Below are 19,358 nucleotides of genomic sequence, written 5' to 3' on the forward strand. Positions count from 1 at the left end.
CCTGGAAACGGCCACGAGACTTACACCGTGTGTACTGAAGGATGCTAAGCCTGCGGGCCGCCTTTTTTGGATACACTAGTATTTGTTTAGGTGTATTTCTCTCTGAGAACTATTTCTATACACTTTCGTTGGCCTGGGGCCCAAGTGGTAGATTCAACCCCCTCTTTTGCGGGCTGTTTACCTGGCTTGGGACCTAAACACTGCCACGAGCTGATGCCACGTGTCTGTTGAGGTTATAGGGCTTCCAGGCCTTCCTTAATACGTGTTGGCGTACGCTGTACTCCTCTTGCTTAAAGAGTAAAAGGTGCTTTTACTGAGTACACTGCTCGTCGGATTGTGTTGGGTGGATTATCATAAGAGCACTGTGCAGCTTTCTATTGCTGCCATGGAAGTTGTCTGTCTGCCGCCGGCTTAGACAGATGTTCAGAATGGCTTTACCAGAAACAGGCCTCTTTCTGAAGTTTACTTCTGTCTTTATGTATATAGAACTGTTGTCATGTTGTAGCCCCTCTCGGGCCTCCATGAGTATGTGCTCTTGGCATAGTCTACCTGTTAGGTGAGCTCTGCGCTTCCCCTTGGGGTTTGTAATAGTGCTTAGCTCCCTAAGCTGATTATGATGGTTTGGCCTTGGTCAGGCCCCGTCTTTAGGGTCAGCCCCAGGCTGGTTTGTGCTCCCCTTTTTCAGGGCTTTCAGCGCACAGCCTCCTCAGTGCGTTAATTAAGCACTGGGTAGATCCTAGGTTGAGCGGATTATCTCCCCTCGATATGAGGGTTCATAGCACTCAGCTGAGTTCTGCTCTCCAGGATGCCCGTCTCTGCGCGTGGGTCTGAGCTGGTTTCTGCCTTTCTGCAGTCACTCTTACCTACTATCTTCCTGAAGAATGCGTTTTAGAGGCTCTGTATTCAGACAGGGTTGGCCTGAACTGTGTCTGTTCCCTGTGAAGACCAGGTCGGCCTCCCTGGTGGCAATGAGGGTGACCCTGCTGCCCTCATGAGTGACTGGCCGAGGTTCCCTTTGGTTCCTTGGCCACATTCCCTTAAAGGAACCACTTTTCTCACAAGAAAATTGGGTTCTAGATGCCTTAGCGTTTTCTCTAGGCTCTATTTGTTAAAAGAGAAAGGTAGAAGCCTTTGGGAAGTTCAGCTTGGGCTGTTGGCCAAAGGGAATGCTGTCACTGACAGCCTGGTGTGACCCGAGGGGGAGTTGCTGGGCAGTTTGAGAACTGCCTTGAGGCCTTTGCCTCAGCCATATTTTTTGGCAGGCACTCCCCTCCAGCATGGCGGCGTGGGTATATTGTTCCCCAATGCGTTCTGTTCAACGCAGAGTGGAGTTCCCTTTCGAAAGGGAACGTCTCAGGTTACGTATGTAACCATGGTTCCCTGAGAACAGGGAACGAGACTCTGCATTCCTTTGCCATGCTTCAGGTTGCCTGCCTTCAGAACAGTCCCTCAAGACGATAAGATAGAGACTGTCTCTCCAGGCGCTCCCTTTATACAGCCGGGTCGCGCATATGACGTCATAGGCTATCGCCGGCCAATAGCAATTGGAGTTGTTGGATAGTCCTTTCGACTTCGACACCTGGGTCACGTGACGGTTCCCCAATGCGTTCTGTTCAACGCAGAGTCTCGTTCCCTGTTCTCAGGGAACCATGGTTACATACGTAACCTGAGATGTTTTCATCAGTCATTTTACTTTCTGTTATAGATCATGTTTGACTTTTTGTGTATCATTTTACTATATTCTCAGTAGAATTAAAATGGTTGGCATATTTTATCATCAGCGTCGCATAGGAACGGCTCGTGCAAATCTTAACACTGTTGGAGCGCGCTGGTGAACGCACCGTTCATGCAAAATTTAACAATTGATAGACTGTCAGTCCAAATCCTAATTTTTGTGTATCCGATTGAAATCTGACCTAAAATGATTAATGTGTGAACACTGTGTATCTCAACTGTTCAAATCTGATTTGTGTGTCCGTGGCGTTTTTTTGCTTTATGGAATTTCTGCATTGGTTTCTGTGGCAATGACATTGCATTGGTCAAAATTATCAAGCCAAAAACAACGACAACCACAACATGAAGGGGTTTACAATACAGACGTTGTTATTTACATCATGACAATGTAGCTGCAGGTGCTGGACAACTGCATTATGATGAGTCAACGGCAGAAATATAGGAGGCAGGTATGAGCAGCTTCATTCCGTGCTGTCGTTTCCGCTGATCTAAAAAATGTCAAAAACAAATTGTAGCCTATCGCTATTTTCTGCTGGTCCGGCACTCTGCAACAACGCAGCTTTGTTTCTGCAGCGACTTTCAGCATGTTTCCTATAACAATGTCAGATGTTTACATTTTACTTTGCATGAGAAAGTCACACAAACCACGCAAAATCAGATCGGAGCGGTCAGACTGAAACAGATTTCCAGAAATGCGATTTGAATAGGATTCCACACCACACAAGAATGCAGTTAAAAAAAAAAAAAAAACATGTTTCATGTGATTTTTGGCCATTCAGTCTTTGTAAATCTGATCGGATTTCAATTGGATATGCACAAAAATCGGATTTGGACTGATAGTCTGAACTAGGCCTTAGAATCGTCCCAACTTCCCCCCTTAGCAGCACCCCTGGTCCTAGCAATTGTAAAAAAAAAAAACCCTGTAAAGCACAATATTTTTGTTTTTATTGTGAGTAGGCTATACACAAATAAAAGTAAACTCTTTGCAATTTCGATTTTTTTTTTATTTTTTTATAAATATATAATTAGTGTTATTAGAAGTAATAGGCTGAAACAGGCTAATCAATTGAAAGTCTACTTGCTCAAAATAAAACATATAGGCTTAGACAAGATTTATCCTGTGAGCATAAAGGACCACAATTTCGGCCTTGCTGAAATTCTTCTTCTTGCTGCTCACTTTTCTCAAGTACAGGATTTGGACATTGACTGTTGCTATTTTATTTGCTAATGATATTAATTCGGGGGCATTTGGAAGGCGGAGATCTGAAACCATTCAGCTGCGCACAATTTTAAGATTATTTGCAATTTATAGATTTCAAATCTAGAAGAGAAGCTTTCACTAAATCACACTGTTAATGCAGGATTGAATGTAATTATTAATAATCTTTTATCAAGTGATATAATAATGTATTGTTATTGCTTAGCTAAAAAAACTGAAGTTGAAAATTCAACTGTTAAAAGCATGAAATAAGGTACCAAGAATCAGTAAATTTGAGTTTTATGTGGGTATATTATCAATAATACAGTAATCAATAAAAAAAATGTAATCACAAAATCATGAAATAAAATCATTTATATCAATGGGATTCAGAGATGAAGGCTATGCTAATGTTGGCCAATAGAGAGAGCCACAGGATAGCAAATCCTATAAAGGTGACCTATTATGCAAAATTCAATTTTGCCTGGTGTTTGGACATAAATGTGTTGGCAGTGTGTGTACACAACCACCCTATAATGATAAAAATCCACCCATTCCTTTTTTTTTAATCCCCATAAATCATAAGCAGTGTCTCAGAACAAGCCGTTTTCATATCCCTGGCATTGTGAGGTCACAAAAGCCACAGGCCCCGCCCACAAACATTGACAGACACTGGCATTTGAACATAGAACCGCCCTGAGCGCGTTGTTTACAGCGAGTCCGCCATTACTGCACTGACAAGAGTGTCTCCCAAGCGTTTTAGGTGTTCTGTCCATTTACTCCCTAAACGAGGTGGATTAACTTGGTTTTCCAAGAAAATGCTCCCTCAGTTCTGTCGAAATTTGTTTATGTCTGTGCGAATCATTTCACACCGGACTGCTTAGTGAACGAATATCAATACAAAGAGACAATACAAAACAGAGACTGTGCTAAAAATGTGCTACTCAAGGATATACAAGTAAAAACTGTTCATGATCCAGCTTACAGTGATACTATATGGCAGTAATGAAGGTGAGAGCACTTTATTACAGTTCATCAGAGTTGATTTACAGATATAAAGTTTACCACTTTATTAAGCACCACCCGAAAGGCATTAGGTTTTTATATTTTTGTTTATTGTTAGTTGTAACCAATGTTTCTGTGTACTTCACTGTGTATGTTGATGATAATACAAGGAATCGAGACTTTATGGATAATATTTTAAAGGTGCCCTAGAACTTCTTTTTAAAAGATGTAATATAAGTCTAAGGTGTCCCCTGAATGTGTCTGTGAAGTTTCAGCTCAAAATACTCCATAGATTTTTTTTAATTCATTTTTTTAACTGCCTATTTTGGGGCATCATTAAATATGCACCGATATATAGTTTGCGGCCCCTTTAATTCTCGTGCTCCCCCTCCCCCGGAGCTCGCGCTTGCCTTGAACAGCATAAACACAGTTTACACAGCTAATATAACCCTCAAAATGGATCTTTACAAGATGTTTGTCATGCATGCTGCTTGCATACATCGGATCATGTAAGTATAGTATTTATTTGGATCTATACATTTGATTCTGAATGAGTTTGATAGTGCTCCGTGGCTAAAGCTAACATTACACACTGTTGGAGAGATTTATAAAGAATGAAGTTGTGTTTATGAATTATACAGACTGCAAGTGTTTAAAAATGAAAATAACGACAGTCTTGTCTCCGTGAATACAGTAAGAAACGATGGTCATTTTAACCACATTTAACAGTACATTAGCAACATGCTAACGAAGCATTTATAAAGACAATTCACAAATATCACTAAAAATATCATGATATCATGGATCATGTCAGTTATTATTGCTCCATCTGCCATTTTTCGCTATTGTTCTTGCTTGCTTACCTAGTCTGATGATTCAGCTGTGCACCGATCCAGACGTTCTGCCCTTGTCTAATTGCTTGATAATGGGCTGGCATATGCAAATATTGGGGGCGTACACCCCGACTGTTACGTAACAGTCGGTGTTATGTTGAAATTCGCCTGTTCTTCGGAGGTCTTTTAAACAAATGAGATTTATATAAGAAGGAGGAAACAATGGAGTTTGAAACTCACTGTATGTCTTTTCCATGTACTGAACTCTTGTTATTCAACTATGCCAATATAAATTCAATATTTAATTCTAGGGCACCTTTAATGCACACTTGCAGTGTTTTATTAAGCACTTACAGTGATTTTCGAGTGAAAACGGACAGTTCATCTTTTGTGTGAAGTACAATAAACATCATAAAACTCATCTAAAGGGCTCTCAAGTTTTGGAGACAGGCAAGAGTGACATCTCCGACCCCCACCCCCATTAAAAAAAAAAAACTTTCGCCACCTTCTCTGGGCTAGCATCCTGTAACCTGGCCTCAGGGTGAATGAGATGATGCTTATTAGTTGCCTTTTACCTGACACCTTTGAAAGACAGATGCAATGATTAATGCATCCACAGTGTTTCCCACAGGATTTTGTGAGACTGTAGTGGATGGACATTGGTTCCTCTAGGGGGGTCTGGGGGCATGTACAAAATTTTGTACATTTTAAATTTAAATGCATGAATCTAGTGCATTCTAAGAGCAAAATTAAGTGACTAGATCAATGAAGAAATTTGTTCTCTTGTAAACAATTTTGTGCTCTAAAAGTAATTTATTTATTGCTGATGGTTGGGCACATTAGTCATGTACACAACATATAGACTTGGGTAAAGTTGGTTTTATATTCGCACATTCGGACTTCTGATAAATTCAGACTTTCCAATAAATGTGCAATAAATTAATGTTTGCGAATTTTAAGCAGCGACATGATATTGACAACCAACGAACCAGTCGATCAAAATAGGCAAGTATTGTTTTAATGGCATATTTACTTGTGAATGTCCACTGAATGTCCAATGTAGTGTGATTAACAAGGCTATTGAATACAGATGTCCGAATGTGCGAATATAAAACCAACTTTACCGAAGTAACATATAGTAGGCTAAATGAGAGTTCATAAGTGGTCAAACATGTAGAGTACACATTTAAACCATTAAAAATATGTAGCAAAAGAGGTTACCTTTGTTGAATTAATTTATTAGTGGGAGCCTGTGACTGTATTTGTGGAACTGGTCACTCTTTGATTTGTTAACCAATCCAGAATGCACTAAACACACCACTTCATTATAGATAAAAATAAAGGTGAGTATATAATTCAGCAGCAAAAAGTATTCTAGCCTAATTCTTGGAAGAAAAAAAAAAAGCTATGGAATGGCTTCAGATGACTTTGAATATAGTGCACGAAAACTTAATTGGTGCTAGTCTACTTATTTTGCTCTATGACTCCCACTTTTGCCATATAAAGGAGCGCAATTATCAGACGGTTATTTAAATATCGCGTCATATCCGTATTCATATTTTGCGACTGGCGGGACCAATTAGAATGTGGCGGGCCGCCACAGTCTAGTCAATGTATGGGAAACACTGATCCATGGCCAGGATATAAAATGTGACATGATTTTAAAAGTGACCTATAACATCGACGATGCAGTACACTTTAATTTATTTAGTGCTAATAAAATTATTAAAACTATTTGGAGAGAGAGATGTTTAATGTAACAAAATGTCAGTCTTCGTGTGATAGCAAAATATAACTAGGCCTAGACTACTTGTTCTGAGCAGGTGTCAATGAACAGGCTCTCCCTGAGAGACCCGGAGATAGAGGAGACTGCTCTTTTATTGAGAATTTGGGTACCGGTGGCTGTTGGGTGGAACAAAAACAGAAGGAAACAAAAGATTCTCCACCCGGCCCTCCTCCGGGGGAAGGAGCGGTGTGGTCACCACCTCCTGTAGAGCAGTTCCTCCATCTCCGGGTCGCCCGTCCTAGGGCCGCTTGGACTTGGCCTTGCCACCCTTCTTCTTGGGGGTGGCGGGACGGGCTGGGCGCCCCGACCGCGACCGGCTCCACGGCGCCGCTTAGCTGGAGGCTGCTGCTGCTGGGGCGCGGGAGCGGGGGCGGCCGCAGGGGGGCGCCCTCGGCGACGGGCAGTCTGAGGTGCTGCGGGCGGTGGTGGAGCAGCAGCTGACCGCCTCGGCAGGATGTGACTGATGGCCTCAGACTGCTTTTGTACAGTCGAGAACTGTTGGGCAAAGTTCTCGACCGCGTCGCCGAAAAGGCCGGTCTGGGACACGGGGGAATTAAGAAACATGACCTTGTCGGTATCCCTCGTGTCCGCGAGACACAGCCAGAGATGGCGCTCCTGGACCACAAGTGTGGACATCGCACGACCCACTGACCGCGCCGTAACCTTCGTCGCACGAAGCGCGAGGTCTGTCGCGGCACGAAGTTCCTGAAGAACTTGTGGGTCATGGCCACCCTCGTGCAGATCCTTCAGTGCCTTGGCCTGATGGACCTGCAACAACGCTATAACGTGTAGGGCAGAGGCAGCTTCCCCACAGGCCTGGTAAGCCTTGCCGGTACGATCCGACGAGTGCTTACAGGCCCGGGAAGGGAGAGACGGCTCCCCCCGCCAGGTGGAGTTAGGGCACAGTTGCATAGCAACGGCCCGTTCAACAGGGGGTATGCGCGTATAACCCTTCGCTGCCCCGCCGTCAAGGGTGGTGAGGGAGGAGGACCCACCGACACTGTTTCGGGCAGTAAAAGGTGCCGTCCACGTGCCAGTGAGCTCTTCATGCACCTCCGGGAAGAAAGGCACTGGGGTGGGGGGCTGAGAACCAGCCCTTGCCACCCCGAGATACCAATCGTCCAACCTCGAGGGTTCGGGACACGGTGGAGGATTCCACACGAGCCCGACCCTGTTGGCGGCCCGGGAAAGCATAGCCATCATTTCCGGGTCTGAATCGGGCACAGTTGTCACTCCCGAGGGAGGCAGCTGCGCCGAATCGTCATCCCCAGAAGCGTCAGGCTCACCCTCCGATGCAGCGATCGACATCCGGTCGTCTTGGGGAGCTCCGAAGGATACGGATGGTACACACCTCTGGGGTGGTCCACCGCGCTCCCCCGGCAGCTCTACTGGCTGCGGAGTGCAGGAGGGATGAGGGTTCCTAGGGGGTTGGTTCCCCGAAGGAAACGCGCTCACCGTGATCCGCCCCTTTGCAGGAACTGGAGTCTAGACCGCAACTCCGAGACGGTCATCTTCCCACAATGGGTACATGTCTCGTCCACAAACACCGCCTCAGCGTGCCTTAAGCCCAAGCACGCGATACAGCGTTGGTGACCATCCCGAGGCGCCAGGCAATGACCGCATCCAGCAGCACACAAGTAGAACGACATCTTCAAAAAGACGCGAACTACTCGTGTAAGCTCTTTCAGGGACTAACTCTCTCAGTGCCGAAGCGCGCAGGGGAAAGCCGCTGCAGCACAGACAGGGAATGTGCAGCCTGTCGTGTGCACACTCTTTGCAGACGCTGCTCTTACCAGCTGTAAGAACAGCCTTTTAGCGCTCTTAAAGCGCACCGTTACCAGCCGTGAAAACGGCCTTCACGCTGATACACAGCTTTTTGCTCAAATAAAAAAAGGCAAAAACGAAAGCAAAGAAGAAAAATCGGCCCCGCTGCTGTGCTGTTCCTCCTGCACCGGACGAGAAGAGCAGTCAGAGAGAGAGCTGGCTCGTTGAAGTCCGTTCTTCAAACACTCGCTCGTAGAAACCACCGTGTTTGCTCAGTAGTTCGGCTCCGAACCGAAAAGCTGAAGATGCAACGCACCTGCTGCTCATTATATACCTGCGCTGCGAGGCGAGCAGCTGATGCAGATGATTGCATGCCAATGTGCATTGGCTCGTTTAGTTACACTCGAAGTAGATTGGCCTCTCTGGCGAGATTCCTATTCGTCGGTCTGTCCGACGTACGTCGAACGTGACCGACTGAATGGGAACCATAGTGAACATGACATGATTGCCCTTAACTAACAAACAAGTTTAAAAACAAAAATACTTCAAAACAACTGCAACGCAATCTTTAAACAAGATAATGTTAGCCAGAATTATGTTAACAAGGCAGGCAACGCTGGTTGACAACACTAATCCTCAAATATTAGCAGGTTTTTATCTTTTAAAAACAACATTGCTGTAACTACATACACATACATGTCGGTGTATTACATAAATATTGTAAGCCGATGCATTTATTGACTACAAATTACTAAAAATCACGGTTCTGTCTCTCTAACCCTATCATTTTGAATTGCCGCCGACGCACTTCCTGGAACTATCTGAAGGCTACACGAATCACGTGACGATCAAGCGTTTTGAACTTCCGTTGTCGCAACTCTGTCTCTCTATGGCTCTGCCAGCCATGTGATATTCTACCAGTATCTGGAACCACTGGAACCGTTTCACCATTTGAATCACTCTGCTGTCAGCATTCTCCCAGCGACTGTCATGGCAGACGAGCAAACAAACCATATTTGTTTAGATACTACTGTTATTTTCTAACAGAGGTGAGAATATAGTTATTTAAACCTAAGATGTGCTATTTATATGTAAATGTAGCGCCTATTTGAAAATTTGTTTAGATGCTTTTGGAGATGTGAGCTCCAGTGCTCATGTACCCACAGAGAACAGCTTCATTTCAGCCAGTCCTTTGGGAATTTGCCGCTGGCTCTTACGTAGACAGTTTAAATATGAGATATAATTTGTTTTGGGTATATCAAACAGGCAATTTTTGGTCTTGTTAATCTATTACTTATTCCAGAGCTAATAGATTTGTCTTGAGGGTTATATTAAGCTTCATAACTTTATATTTACATTGAAATTAAACCCTGTACTTGTCACGGTTCACTAATCCGCTGTCTCATACTGTTGTCTGTGTGTAGGTTTTGGGATGTGTCACTTGATTGTTCTGTGTGGGCGTCGCCGCTGATTGCCGATCAGCGGCAGCTGTGGATCATTACACCTGCCTATATAACGCCTTGTCTTTCGTCTCATGTTTGTCAGATCGTTTGTTGAAGTCCTGGTGTTGTCCCGTTGTTTCTCGTGTTTCTTGTTCCTGGACTGGATTCTCGTCGCTGTTTCCTGTTACCTGTCTGTCTCGTTGGATTACTCGTTCTGGAATTCATTCACGGATACTCACACGGACTCACCATTCAGGACCATCATTCATCACGGACACTTCATCGCCCATCGAAGTCCCTGTGTTACCCCTCTCCTGCTGTCTGTGTTGCTGCTGTGTGTTTTGTGGTCTACTTACTTGGCGTGAAGCTCTATTAAAGAGATATTAACTTGCAATTGTATCCAGTCTTCTTTTCCGTGACAGAACGATCTGACCCACCATGGATGCAGCAAGTTCAGCAGCTATCACGGAGTTCATCAACCACAGTATTTCTCGCATGGATCAGCAGCAGGAGAGCATCTCTTCCACCGGACGCGCTGTTCAGGCATTGGTAACACAGGTGTCCGAGCTCTCCCAGCAGCTGCAACAACTTCGCGCTCCCACTGCGCCAGCCCCGCCGCCTGTTCCCCCACCATCACCGGAGCAGAGAGACCTGCCTGAGCCCCGCCTTCCCGTCCCACAGAGCTATGCTGGTGAGCCAGATTTTTGTCGAGCGTTTCTTAACAAGTGTTCTCTTCACTTTGCTCTGCAGCCACGCACCTTCGAGAAGGAAGAATCTAAGGTAGCGTTTGTTCTAACCCTTCTGACCGGAAAGGCGGCACTCTGGGGAACGGCGGTGTGGGAAAATCAAGATCAATGCTGCTCCTCGTTCCCGGCACTCTCCGCTGAGATGAGGAGGGTGTTCGACTGTGCGGTGGCAGGAAAGGAGGCCGCCCGTCAACTCACCGCCCTGAAACAGGGCAACCGCACGGTCGCCGACTATACCATTCAGTTCCGCACCCTCGCGGCGGAGTGCTGGTGGAACGAGGAGGCGCAGTGGGATGTGTTCCTGCATGGGCTGGCCGATCGTATCCACCGTGAAATCTACACACTGGACCTACCTAAGACCTTCAATGGACTGGTTGAACTCGCTCTACGTGTGGACTCTCGTTTAAAGAGATTAGAGCTTTTAGAAGAATCTGGAGAGAAACACAGCGGAGGCGGCAGTCGTTTTTCCTCCGTGGTGGATACGGTCGGTCCTGTTTCCGATCCTGAGCCCATGCAGGAGGGGAGAGCTCGGCTTTCCCGGGAGGAGAGAGAGAGGCGGAGGTCCCAGGGTCTCTGTCTGTACTGCGGGGCGTCAGGACATATCATCAGGACCTGCCCGGTAAAAGACCAAGCCCGATAGTAAATTCGAGGCTACTATCGGGCGGGATCTCCGCCGAGAAGTCCTCGCCAGCCACCCTCCTCCCGGTAAGACTGAGATGGGCAACGCATAACATCACCTGCGACGCACTTCTGGACTCTGGGGCGGAGGGCAACTTCATGGACATTTCTTTCGCACGACAACACGGTTTACCCACATCACCTCTGACGCACTCCATATCAGTCAACGCTCTCAATGGACAGTCTCTTCCCAGTGTTTCCCATACTACGGACTTCATCACCCTCGTCACATCTGGTAATCACACTGACAAGTCCCAATTTCTGCTTATGGACTCACCTCATGCACCTGTTGTTCTTGGACATCCCTGGCTCACTAAACACAATCCCCGCATCGACTGGCAACAAGGAACCATCACTGAGTGGAGCACCCAGTGTCACAAGTCTTGTCTTTTGTCTGCTTGTCCCACGGTGTCTGTTTCTGTTTTGCAGGAGGAGGCGGTGGATTTGTCTAACGTGCCCATGGAGTACATCGATCTGAAGGAAGTGTTCAGTAAGTCCCGGGCTGCTTCTCTTCCTCCTCATCGTCCCTATGACTGTGCGATAGATTTAGTTCCCGGTAAGTCTCCGCCTAAAGGCAAACTTTACTCTCTGTCTGTTCCCGAGAGGGAGGCCATGGAGAAATATATTTCTGATTCTCTAGCGGCTAAGTTCATCCGCCCTTCCTCATCTCCAGCGGGGGCGGGGTTCTTTTTTGTGGGGAAGAAGGACGGATCTTTGCGACCTTGTATTGATTACCGAGGGCTGAACAACATCACGGTAAAGAATACCTACCTTTTGCCGTTGATGTCTTCAGCCTTCGAGAGGTTGCAAGGAGCGTCCGTTTTCACTAAATTGGACTTAAGGAACGCTTATCATTTGGTCCGCATCAGGAAGGGGGATGAGTGGAAGACCGCTTTTAAAACCCCCAGAGGGCACTTTGAATACTTGGTCATGCCCTTCGGGCTGTCCAACTCGCCTGCGGTCTTCCAGGCACTCGTCAATGACGTGTTGAGAGACATGGTTGACCAGTTCATATATGTCTACCTGGACAACATATTGATTTTTTCGTCGTCTCTCCAGGAGCACGTTCAACACGTCAGACGAGTGCTTCAGCGGCTGCTAGAGAATGGGCTTTTTGTCAAGGCGGAGAAATGCGAATTTCATGCACAGTCTGTTTCTTTTCTAGGGTACATCGTCTCGTCTGAGGGAATTCGCATGGATCCTGACAAGGTTAAGGCTGTGGTGGATTGGCCAAACCCAGATTCCCGTAAGGCCCTACAGCGGTTTCTGGTTTCGCTAATTTTTACCGGCGTTTTATTCGCAATTTCAGCCAACTAGCCGCGCCTCTGACCGCCTTGACCTCCCCCAGAACGACCTTCAGGTGGTCAGATGCAGCCCACGCTGCATTTGCCAAACTGAAGAGCCGCTTCGTTTCGGCTCCCATTTTGATTGCCCCTGATCCTTCGCGTCAGTTCGTGGTGGAGGTCGATGCGTCAGAGGTGGGGGTAGGTGCAGTTCTTTCCCAGCGATCTCCCTCAGACGACAAGATGCATCCATGCGCGTATTTTTCGCATCGTTTATCTCCCGCAGAACGCAATTACGACATTGGTAACAGAGAGTTGTTGGCAGTCAAATTAGCGTTGGAAGAATGGCGTCACTGGTTAGAGGGATCGGGGGTTCCCTTTATTGTTTGGACTGATCACAAGAATTTAGAGTATATACGATCGGCTAAAAGGCTCAACTCTAGGCAGGCTCGGTGGGCACTTTTTTTCGGACGTTTTGACTTTACTCTATCGTACCGCCCGGGCTCCAAAAACATCAAGCCCGATTCTCTTTCTCGTATTTTTGACCCTTCCGAACGCCCGTCCACTCCCGAGTGTATTCTTCCCGAGTGTTAGTGATCTCCACTCTTACATGGGAGGTCGAATCGAAGGTCCTAGCGGCCTTAGAAGGGGTAACGCCTCCGCCCGTATGCCCACCGAACCGTTTGTTTGTGCCGGAGGGGCTAAGGTCCTGCGTTATCAAGTGGGGTCATTGTTCCAACGTGGCTTGCCATCCAGGGGTTAATCGAACTAGATTTTTGGTCAAGCAACGATTCTGGTGGCCAGCTATGGCTCGTGATATTCGCAGTTTTGTTTTGGCTTGTTCAGTTTGTGCCACTGGTAAGACTTCCAACCGACCTCCAGATGGGTTACTCCAACCTCTGTCTGTCCCTTCGAGACCCTGGTCCCATATCGCACTAGATTTTGTTACCGCCCTCCCACCCTCCCAAGGGTATACGGTTGTTTTGACAGTGGTGGACCGATTCTCGAAGGCGACCCATTTTATACCCTTAGCCAAATTACCCTCTGCTAAGGAGACAGCGGTTGCGGTCATTGATCACATCTTCCGGTTACATGGCCTCCCGGTGGATGTGGTTTCTGACAGGGGTCCCCAATTTGTGTCCAAATTCTGGCAGGAGTTTTGTAAGTTACTGGGGGCGACGGCTAGTCTTTCCTCTGGGTTCCATCCCCAGATCAATGGTCAGACTGAGAGGGCCAACCAAGATTTAGAGCGAATGTTGCGATGTTTGGCGTCCAAGAATCCTTCCTCCTGGAGTCAACAACTCTCTATGATTGAGTACGCTCACAATTCATTGCCAGTGTCTTCTACGGGCCTTTCTCCATTTGAATGTAGTCTAGGTTACCAGCCACCTGTGTTTCCCAGTCTGGAGTCCGAGGTCGCGGTCCCCTCCGCTCACGCCTTCGTCCAGAGGTGCCGCCACACTTGGAACAGAGCCCGCGAGACTCTGCTGCAAGTGAGGGCGCGTACCAAGGCTAAGACCGACCGCCACCGGTCGAAGCCTCCCGTAAACGTCGTGGGTCAAAAAGTGTGGCTTTCTACTAAGAACATTCCGCTCCGCTCCGTTGCCAATAAGCTTGCTCCCAAATTCATTGGCCCGTTTACTGTCACTAAAATTATTAGTCCAGTGGCAGTCCGCCTCAAATTGCCTCCGGCGTACAGGAGGATTCATCCCGCCTTTCATGTGTCCAAAATTAAACCTGTTTACCGTTCTCATCTTAATCCGCCTACTCCGGTTCCTCCTCCGCCGCGACTCGTAGACGGGGAACCAACCTATTCGGTTAATTGTATTCTGGACTCTAGGCGGAGGGGACGCGGATTTCAGTACTTGGTGGACTGGGAAGCTTACGGTCCGGAGGAGAGAAGTTGGGTTCCTGCTAGGGACATTCTGGATCACTCCCTTATTGATGATTACAATCAACAGGTAAGGAGTTCTGGGAACGCCGTGAGGCGTTCCTAGGAGGGAGGGTACTGTCACGGTTCACTAATCCGCTGTCTCATACTGTTGTCTGTGTGTAGGTTTTGGGATGTGTCACTTGATTGTTCTGTGTGGGCGTCGCCGCTGATTGCCGATCAGCGGCAGCTGTGGATCATTACACCTGCCTATATAACGCCTTGTCTTTCGTCTCATGTTTGTCAGATCATTTGTTGAAGTCCTGGTGTTGTCCCGTTGTTTCTCGTGTTTCTTGTTCCTGGACTGGATTCTCGTCGCTGTTTCCTGTTACCTGTCTGTCTCGTTGGATTACTCGTTCTGGAATTCATTCACGGATACTCACACGGACACACGGACTCACCATTCAGGACCATCATTCATCACGGACACTTCATCGCCCATCGAAGTCCCTGTGTTACCCCTCTCCTGCTGTCTGTGTTGCTGCTGTGTCTTTTGTGGTCTACTTACCTGGCGTGAAGCTCTATTAAAGAGATATTAACTTGCAATTGTATCCAGTCTTCTTTTCCGTGACAGTACTAGAGTCCTGCTTTTGTACGTTTGACTGAACTGTTTGCTTGTGTTTATTGCCTATTTTACTTCTTATACTGTTATAATGGCTATTGTTAATTTAAATGTTATTTTTCAATAAATAATATTTTATATAAATAACATTCCATATTTTTTGTTATTGAGAAGAGTCCATTAGTGATTTCGACATCAGTGAAATTTACATTAATACTCCATGAGATGGCATCAAAGACTGTCTTTATGATTGAGTCAGTCAGTCGCAAAGACTTTTATATTGAAATGGACTGAAACAAGGAAACATCTTACTAGACGCAACTGACAAATGCAATGACTAGCGCTGTTATGGGAATGTCTTAAATGTTTAAAAGGACAAAGACAAAGATATTGCTTTCCTCAGCGGACATTCAAACTGATTTTGTGATTATGAATATAAGATTGACCTGAAGAATATAAGCTAGATGCAGGTAATACGCTCGTTCCTTTATTACTATTACTCCTTTATTACGAGTACTGACTACTCATGTCATATTGCTCATATTTCAAACATGAAATAAACTTACAATTATTACGCACTATTGCCACTTGTTAGTTAACTAATTATTGTTAAAGCAATAGCCTATAACAGATACATCTACTAATGCAAACTTTTAAATGCTTTTAAAGGCATACATGGAAACGACATATGTATCAGACGTGTTGTAAGGCGATGTTCCTGGAAACAGCCAATGTATAAGACGGCATGCATGGAAATAACATATGTATCAGGCGTCTTGTAAGGCGACGTTGCCGTCAAGTATACGTTTATACAGTGATGTCGCCGTGACGTTGCTGCCGGTCTGTTGCAGTCCGTATAAATCGCATTCAGAAATCGACATGGACTGATGCCGACAGAAGGGAAGACTGCTCCTTCTCCTGGATAGCTTTAGAAGTGGCACATTTTGACTCTCGAAGTCCTGGAGTTTGTGCTCATTTGGACTCTCTGGTGTTTGCAGTGCAATTTGACGTGGGTTGCTTGGTGTGCTGTTCCATGAGGTACTTCTTTGGTTGCTGTATTTTTACTCTACTGCTCCTGCTGCTGTTGTGGGGAAAAATCATCCCTTTCTTACAAATGAAGCTCAAGAGTTCTGAAGTTCCAGAAGTCAAAATGACACTTTATTGAGCAAATCAACAAAGCCAAGATATCTGCACGACATCTGAATGTCTTTGTTTGAGTCCCCATCTTTATACCTTTTTCTTATCAGCTGCCCTAGAATCAAAAATTGAATTTATCTTGGCATAGTTGAATAACAAGAGTTCAGTACATGGAAATGACATACGTTGAGTTTCAAACTCCATTGTTTCTTCCTTCTTTTGTAAATCTCATTTGTTTAAAAGACCTCCGGAAAACAGGCGAATCTCAACATAACACCGACTGTTACGTAACAGACGGGATCATTATATGTACACCCCAATATTTGCATATGCCAGCCCATGATCAAGGCATTAGACAAGGGCAGAACGTCTGGATCTGTGCACAGCTGAATCATCAGACTAGGTAAGCAAGCAAGAACAATAGCGAAAAATGGCAGATGGAGCAATAATAACTGACATGATCCATGATATCATGATATTTTTAGTGATATTTGTGAATTGTCTTTCTAAATGTTTCGTTAGCATGTTTCTAATGTACTGTTAAATGTGGTTAAAGTTACCATTGTTTCTTACTGTATTCACGGACATGAGAGCCGTCGCTATTTTCATTTTTAAACACTTGCAGTCTTTATAATTCATAAACATCTTCATTCATTATAAATCTCTCCAACAGTGTAGCATTAGCCGTTAGCCATGGAGCACAGCTTTAAACTCATTCAGAATCAAATGTAAACATCCAAATAAATACTATACTCACATGATCCGACGCATGCATGCAGCATGAATGAACACTTTGTAAAGATCCATTTGAGGGTTATATTAGCTGTGTGAACTTTGTAAATGCACCGTTTTATAGTCAAGAGCCTGGGGGTGCAGGGAGCGTGAGATTTAAAGGGGCCGCAGCCTGAATCGGTGCATAGTTAATGATGCCCCAAAATAGGCAGTTAAAAAAATTAATTAAAAATATCTATGGGGTATTTTGAGCTGAAACTTCACAGACACAGTCAGGGGACACCTTAGACTTATATTACATCTTGTAAAAAACATTCTAGGGCACCTTTAACCAATTACAGCTCAATCGCCACACCTGCTTCCCAACATTGAAGCCCACTCCCCTTGTGTTTCATTTAATTGTGGAATTCTACTAATTAGTCTGTTTTCAAAACATAGCCTTTAATTGGGCCTTACTCAGCATTTCTCAAAGACACTTGCTCACTCTTAGAGATAAGGCATCTCCATGTGACACACACATCTGGACAGTAACCCTTTGATCTCCACAGCCACTTGTTGTTTGATGGAATCATGTGATTTCACAGCTACTGCCATTGAGCCACAACATACTCACAGTGGGCTCTCAAATCCTTCTGGCTTTTAATTACTTCCACAGGTTCACAATGCTACTTCTACAATCGTTTAATGTATATTGAATGAAAATATTCTGATACTGCTTGGACTTTTGGTCAGATAATTATATATTTCTCACTTGATTCAGATGTATTTGATTCAGATACCGTGATTGTCTGTGATGTTTGATATGTATTGTATACTGTATTGTTTCTTGTATTTTTCAGTTTTTCTTACAGTTTTTGCCCGTTGCTTGAACACATTTTGCAAAACTTCGCTCATTGTGCCAAAACTCTACACACAAGCAAACAAGACACAACACTGGGAAATATACCATTCAAATCTGTGTCGAATTGAAACTCTACTATCAAAACCTAACATTCCTTTGTCAAAATGTAACTCTGATGACAAAATGATACACACTTGCATCATATGAATACACTTTCAGATCAGCAGCAACACACTAGTCTACTTTATATAAAACACTGCAGTCTTTAATTTTCATTGTTTTTATTCAGTTCATCAATTAGCATTCTGTGAGGCTCAATGCAACACTATTTTTTTTTGTTCTGGGTTTTTTTTCCCAACAAAGGTTTTCACAACAACCAAAAATGAAAGTACTGAAAGGTTACAAATGACAACTCAATACTGCACATCACAGTACTATACTTTACAGTACAGTAAAATAAATGCAGTATTGCAAAAATAATACAAATATTAAACAAAATACACTACTGTAAATACAGGAAAACAGGCCAATTATGCATGGGTGGGATTATATATCCTGCCGTCTGTTTGGGTCTGGCCACATGATCCACCACCATTGCTCTAATATCATCTGAAATATTGTTCCGTGCGTAGCCATGTTGACCATGTCCTACTCCTCTCTCTCTTTGTCTTCCTCTTCCTCCACCTCTTGCTCTCCATACTTGCAAAGTTCTCAAAATGGCTTAACTGAGGCCTTTTTGTAGCTGGCTGATTGGTGTTCAGTTTTGTAAGTAAGTGTTTTGAGGTGTGTGTCAACGTCTTTTCAATTAACCAATGTGTGTTGTATTTTCAATAGATGCGTTTTCTCAATGGTACCCTGAGATTTCATTTTTGAACGAAGTGTCTTATGTATGAAATAGTGTGTAGTATGCAGGACCAAGTGTGTTGCATAAAGGAGTATGTGTGTTGAAGAATTGCAACTAGAGTGCAAAGCAGCGCTTTTGTTTAAAGTATGGGTACATGTGTTTGAGTTATGGTAACAAAAGCTTCAAGTTGTGTTACTTTAGTCTAAGCATGGGTCTATAGTGTTCAAGCAATGGGCAAAAACTGTAATTCATGTTTTGATTTGTAAAGCACTTTGAGCTCTGGAAAGGCATTATATAAATTAAACTTATTATTATTATTATTATTATTATTGTTGTTGGTCCTGTTCGTCTCAGTGTTAAAACTCTTTATACAAACTTGCATGTATATACATCTCAGACTTTTATACAGTAATCTATTGCAGATTTCAAACACACATTAGTCCTCATTAATACAGGTTCACATGTTAATAATTCTTCATGATTTTCATCATAAATCATACACTGAAGGTTCAGAATTATTGAACCTTAAGACAGCTTAATTAACAATGCAAGGATGATGGGTGAGTCAAACGAGTTTGTTAGCAAAGGTTTGGAGTATAATGTATGGGAGTAGTTCAGATTAGCTCATAATAAAAAGGTGGTTTGTACACTCTCGTTTTGTTGGCATACCACAGCAGCGGTTGGTCTGCAAGCATTAGCAAAAGCCAAGGCAAAAAGTAAGCAAAAGCCTAGAACAATATGCGGCATTGAGTTTTGAATGGTATGTTGGCTCCACCCTTTCGAGTGTTTCCACCAGTCCGGTGTGGTTTTAGGCGGGTCCTATGGCCAGTTCTTCTGTACTTG

The sequence above is a fragment of the Megalobrama amblycephala genome, linkage group LG21, assembly GCF_018812025.1.
Source record: "Megalobrama amblycephala isolate DHTTF-2021 linkage group LG21, ASM1881202v1, whole genome shotgun sequence".
Classification (NCBI taxonomy): Eukaryota; Metazoa; Chordata; class Actinopteri; order Cypriniformes; family Xenocyprididae; genus Megalobrama; species Megalobrama amblycephala.